The sequence below is a fragment of the Nicotiana tabacum genome, chromosome 6, assembly GCF_000715075.1.
Source record: "Nicotiana tabacum cultivar K326 chromosome 6, ASM71507v2, whole genome shotgun sequence".
Classification (NCBI taxonomy): Eukaryota; Viridiplantae; Streptophyta; class Magnoliopsida; order Solanales; family Solanaceae; genus Nicotiana; species Nicotiana tabacum.
In genome coordinates this window covers 75,018,988-75,025,357 of record NC_134085.1, presented here as the reverse complement: position 1 = coordinate 75,025,357, position 6,370 = coordinate 75,018,988, and the positions used below count along the sequence as shown (strand labels likewise).

The 6,370-nt window shown below is 35.7% G+C and overlaps 1 long non-coding RNA gene across 2 annotated transcripts; it reads left to right on the top strand.

The window, feature by feature from the left end:
* The first annotated feature begins 819 nt into the window (after positions 1–819).
* Positions 820–5,579, top strand: LOC107811056 (uncharacterized). Of its 2 annotated transcripts, none has more exons than XR_012710423.1 (4): positions 820–1,092; positions 1,211–1,565; positions 3,792–3,993; positions 4,358–5,579. It is a non-coding gene; the product is annotated as an uncharacterized LOC107811056 (long non-coding RNA). The 2 variants fall into 2 exon arrangements; XR_001653828.2 differs by having other exon boundaries at positions 829–1,092; positions 3,795–3,993.
* The last annotated feature ends 791 nt before the right edge of the window (positions 5,580–6,370 follow it).

Sequence of the window (6,370 nt, the reverse complement as noted above, 5' to 3'; positions counted from 1 at the left end):
TGGCGAAACCACAAATTTTAAAAAGGATGTTCAAGGTCTAATATATATCTATAAGAAATAATTTTTGGCTTATATATACAGTATAATTTTATATATATTCAGTTTAATTTTCCGATGACTCTATGTGGCTACGCTAGTGATTCTCTACCATCTTTGTAGTATTCATGCTTAGTGTTGAATACTTATTGTGCCTTTTGTTGTTAGTCTATAAAATATTTTGATTATAAATATCAGATCAATCTAACTATGCACTAGTTGATCTGAATCTTAACATTATTAAAATGCAAGTGTTTAAGATCTGTCGCTCTTCTATTTGAGATTAATTAATCAACTTAAATTTTTGATGAAATATTTTTGCAAAAAAAAAAAAGAAGCCACTTTTTACCATTCTCTTAACAAAGCTCCAACAAATAATTTAAACCATTATCTAAAGTAACTACATTTTGGACATGATTTTGCAAATATTAGGACTCATGAAATCCACTCATTTTACATAGGAGCTCCGATAATGACAAGGACAAATACAAGACAATTTGGTAACAGCAAAATCATAAATAGACCAATAATGATGACAGAATTGAACAATTTCTATTAATGAAGAAATAAATTTGAACTATTTTTCTTAGTATTAAAAATTAATATATTTAAGTATCGAATTCCAAACCTTAATTATTGAAAATTAAAAATTTGGATGTGGCAGTGCAAAAAAGAAGGCCGTGTACTAGTACTATTAGTATATGTTGGGCACAAATTAGGAAAGTCATGGGGCAAAGAGCTAAGCCTATCAGTCAAAAAGTTACCCAAGAGAAAGCCACGTACAATATTTGAACAGCATACCCATCTTCTTCTGTATAAAAAGTTGACCAATACACATGCATATATGTGTGTTCTTGCCATATACGGAGTTTACTCTCTCCCGCTCTCTGTTGCTCTGCTCTCTCCTTCCAAAACCCTCACTCTCTTTTTGCCATTTTCAGTTTGAAACAAGAAACAACTTCTGTTTATTGCATTTTCCTTTTTTCTCTTCTTCTGCTCTCTTTTTCACTCCTTCCAAGCTCAACAACAATGGCACCCAGAGGCAGACCTAGAAAGGTTCGATTTTTACACCCTTTTTTTTTCCTTTGTAGTTGTACGGAGTATCTTCTTTCTTGTTTGTTTTCCTTCTACTGTTGTTTTTTCATTATTATTATTTTGGGTTTTCATTGGGCAGAGACTAAGTAGAATGGACGCAGCAGTTGATGCTATGACGCCTTTCGGGTTTGATGAATCGCTCGTTAGGAAAACTGTGAATAAGCTCCTCAAGGTTAGCCTACTATTGTTTTAGTTTTTGAGAAAAAGGAAACGGTGCTTTGAAACATGAAAATCGTTTCATATTCTCTGCCCATTTGGGGATTATTAATAAAGTGGGTTAGCTAAAATATTTTTTGGCTTAGGAATACGAAGGAGATGAAGGGTGGGAAGGGTGGGCGTTCATAGAGGATTGCGGCTACAAGGAGCTCATTGATGCTTTTCTTCGCGACCAAGAAGCCGACCATGGTGAAGAGCGGCAAACCCAAACACAAAAGGTAATATTCCATTCTCAGTTATGGAGGAAAATGATTTTTTTTTTTTTTTTTTTATGAAGAGTATTTTTCTTGGGAAATGCTTATCGTAGGGAATCATATATTTTATTGAGGTTTTAAAGTGGCATACGGTAATTGTACAAAGAGTAGACCTTGCATTGGGTCTGAGAATAGTGTTTTGGTGAGATTTTTAACTATTGACCACAATGTTAAGTGGTAGATTAAAATAATACTATATTGAAACAAGTGATAGTATAAAGCAAGAGTTGGGATATTACCACCAAAAGTTTGTGATGAATCGAGCCTTAGAATAGAGCCGTCTTTGGTAGGAATACATTATCCCCAAGTGAGATTTCTGGGCATGAATGCTGATTAGAGCCGGAAGTTGAAGGTTATTGGTTCGAAATTCTAATTCTTTTATGTTATTGGGTTCTAAATTAATAATTAATACATGTTCAATGAATTACATAAGACAAATACAAGGTTTAGACTTTGGACTAAAGCTCCGCCCTGCTTTTGTACTTAGATGTTTCATTTTCTCATTCTAGTGAAATTACTTTTCTCGGAGAAAACGATTTCCCTTCTGCAGGTTAATCATACGCTAGAAAATAAGTATTTTCAGTCATGCAGAACATACTTGCATTTTTTTTCTCCTATTTGTTTTTTTGGGTGTAGAGTGTGTTTCTTGTATATTTGAATTTCTTTTTCTTGGGGTTGGCTTGGATAAGGGAAGGGGCTTGAGTTCCCCCTCTATTCTTAACTATCTCTAATCATGAGCCACATATATATTGATCAGGTTTAGATGATTTACAGTGGAATATTAGGCTTCAAGTTGTTCTATTACCAGAAAAGATATCAACTTTGGGAAATACAAAGAAAGACAAAATCTTAGTGAATGAAATGCACAAAATTATTGGATGTTGAATTGTTAAGAATTACTTGCGTATACGTATTTGTAAATGCAGGATGGCTAGTGAATTTTATAGCTCAAGCTCTGTTTTATAAAATTGGCACTAACTAACATCCTTATGTCTAAGGTAGCCCAAAATTTTGAGTTTTACGTGGATTAAGAAGCATTCATACTGTTTGATCATGAAAGGGGTTAAATCTGTCTATTCAGTTTTACCTGGATCCATACCAGCATAGTTACCTGCTCAAATGCATTAAAGTGTTTCTTACCAAAGGTGGAAAAGAATCCTTGTTGTTTATTGGCTGTTTACTTGTGTCATCTAAGTCTGCTGATGAATAATTGTCAAGAGGAGTCTACTGCCCGTTTTTTGTAATTGCTGGTTTTTGATTGCTTCTGCCTTTCATGTATTATCCGCTGTGTTTACAATAACCTGTACAACAATAATAAACCCACTAAAATCCCACGAATGGTTGTTTACAAAAATCTGTAATAGTCCATCAAATGGTGTCCTTTGCTGTTGGCGTAAATGGTTCCTAAAAACTGTTAAAAGTTACGTAAAGCATCTCATTAAAATCAACATAAGTGGATCCTTTAGGTTGCTCTAATCGATCATGTGTGTATACACTATACAGTATGAGCATCTGAGAACATTCATTTTAAATTTCTTTGGAACTTGATACTAGAGTATTTGTCCGCCAATGATTTTCTGTGGCACAAATAAGTGAAAACTTAAAATTACTTTTAGCAGTATTAAATTTGCATATCCTACAGGACTGCACTAATAATGAGTTTGTATCAGTGACTAAAGTGTATCTCATCACAATCTTTCATGTAAAGTCTCTCCTGAAATTGATTCTCCATTGTTCCCCTGTATGACACTCTGCTACTCTACATTCTGCCTTTTAGTATTTATTTAATACTACGAAATAGAGCAGAAACAAGTTACATGTTTTTCTCCTTTTGATTCAAACTCCATGATCTGTATTTTACTTTTAATCACATCCATATTTCTACAACTACTAGCCTAAATATTATGATGTCTGTAACTACAAAGCCCTGAACTTTATTTGCTTATCTGTCTTGGATCGTATTTTTTGGGAATCTCTGCTTAGGGTAGATTTAGTTATAATTTTTGGTTAAGCTTGTATCAATAGGAAATCAGCTAGATGGCTCGTTTTCTGTATTGCATTGAGTGCCAATAATATGAAATGATGAAATTTTGTCACCTTTTATTCGATATTGATATGATTGTAATGGATATAATTGCATCTGGAGTTGTATATGCATATCCTGGAATAGCTGAAGACCTTGAATTATAGCAGGGTGTCTCCTCACAAGATGAAAGCGCCGAAGACCCTGCTTCAGAAAGCACCATTGCTCCCTCGGGCACTCTTGTTGTTTCCACATGCTATGAAGCTGGCAATACTGTAGGAGAAACAGCATGCACTGAGCTTGTTAATGCAGTAGAAGAACCAACATACGAAGAGCTTTGCAGCAACAAACAAGACATTGGCAGTACTGGTGAGTAACTTATCATGTTCTAATTCTGCTTCTTGATCAGTGTAAATTTTTAAGTCTAGTAGCCATTTAGCTGCCATGCAGTGGAAATCAGTTGAACAAAGTAGAAAAACATTCGGTCCAGCTGATGCATGAGTAACTTGCATCCATATCAGATAGACAAATTTAGTATACCAACAGACTAGGGAAGATACAAATATTGCATTCTTTTCTAGTGTAGCTGCTGCGTTTCATTCTCTGCCATAGTTTCACCCGTGCTGGGGACTTGGAATGTAAGAATACTGCTTTTTATTTGTGAAACAGTAAAGTAGTGCCCATATGATTTTGAGGCCGTTACTAAAATTTCCCTAACAACCCCATTTTGCAGAAGTAATTTGTCCCCCTCCAGCTGAAAGAGATGGAAATAGGTGGACAGACATAGGGGAGGATCAAACCTTAACACAGAAAGGATCGGCTAACGCTGTTTTCAGCAATAATGGTGAAAATCCCCAGAGTAACTCTCATGTTACTTCTCCACCTCCAACTACTTCCGCATGCCCAGTTAATCGTCTCAAAATGAGTTCTTAGAGCCAAGTGCAATCACAGAGTACCTCTCATGTTTCTACTCCACCTCCAGCTTCTTCCTCAAGCCCAGTTGTTAATCGTTTCAAAATGAGTTTTGGGAGCCAAGTGAAATCACGGAGTACTCCTTGTGTTTCTACTCCACCTCTAACTTCTTCTTCATGCCCGGTTAATCGTCTCAAAATAAATTCTGGGAGCCAAGTGGAATCACGGAGTACCCCTCATGTTTCTACTCCTCCTCCAACTTCTTCCTCAAGCCCAGTTAATCGTCTCAAAATGACTTCTGTGAGCCAAGTGAAATCACGGAGTAACTCTCATGTTTCTGCTCCACCTCCAACTTCTCCCTCAAGCCCAATTAGTGCTGATCATCGCACTAAAAATCTTCCTTCCTCAAAGCCAGTTAGTGTTCCACCAAGAAAGCACGTTCCTTGTTATGGCTGGATTGGAAATGATGACGAAGAGGATGCTGACGACTTCATACAATTACCACCAATGAAACCAACTACGTCACAAAATTCAAGTGGTGGTACCAATAAGCAAATGAAACGCAAATCAAGGTGGGATATTAGACCCAATGATCCTTAGTATCCTCTCTCTTTAATGATATCAGTGTATAGACATAACTTGTATTGGCATAGAAGACTGTTTTGTTAGTCAATGCTCAAGGTTTGCAATAACTTGGAAGCTTTAGTTTGAGTTAATCATGTATTGTAGGTTGGATATATTTCCAACTTGGGCTTGTACTGACTACCCAAGAAACATGGGAATTGGGTTCCCAGCCAAAAGAAGACCGCATACTTTCTGCTGGTTTCTTAAGTTACACACCATCAAACGTATTTTGGTCTGTGTGGACTAGTCGCAAGTGCTTGGATCCCCATATATTGTGGTAAAGCCCAGTTTTACGCCACCCATGGAATATTTTCACTTTTTAAAAAAAGTTTAACTAACTTCAAATACATATATTTTTCTATTCTTCGCCGTTGTTGCTTTCTTCTTCTTTGTGCTTAGGGTTTCTTCTTCTTCTTCTTAGTGGCAAAATGAGTTTGTTAAATTTGTTGTTGTTTTGACAATTTGATGATTATGGTTTGTTCTTAATTATATTGAAAGTCATTTGAATCTTGAATCGCGTATTGGATGGTTGAAATTCCAAGAACAAGTTTATGTTTCAAAACATATGATTCGAAATCTGAAGTTGCATTGAAGAGAATGAACTACTTAAAATTCCAAATGTTTAAGTTGCATTTGAAAAGATAGAACTCCAGATTTGATGTCTAAAGTTATGTTGAATAAATTGAACTACTTAAGATTCGAATCTCTAAAGTTGCATTTCAAAGATAAAGAATTTCAGATCCAGCTCCTGAAATTGCATTGAAGAAATAGAACTGCTTTAAATCCGAGGGAGTATACTTTGCAAAATTTTGTGCAATTTTTATTAACTTCAATGGTGGCTCCAAAAGTGGGTATATATGAAAATGCCACATATATCTGTTCACATATACTTAATTTCTGCTTACCATCAATTACAATTACAATTCCTTCTTTCATTTGAAACGCATTCGTCAGAAATTGTGTCTCAACTCTAAGCATAGGCACCCTTGGGCCTTGGGACCTCGCTAATTTCAGTTGGAACATACCAAAACAAAGACTTCAGATTCGATGGACAAGCTTGCTCATGTTTTTATAGAGTAGTGAAGTCATAAGCCGCAAAATTCTCCCAAATATTTGATGTCATAATCAACCAAGTGACCAACCAAAATGGACTGTAGGAACTTTAATCAGATGCATTACTATTTAATGCTTTGGATTTAGCCAAGTATCT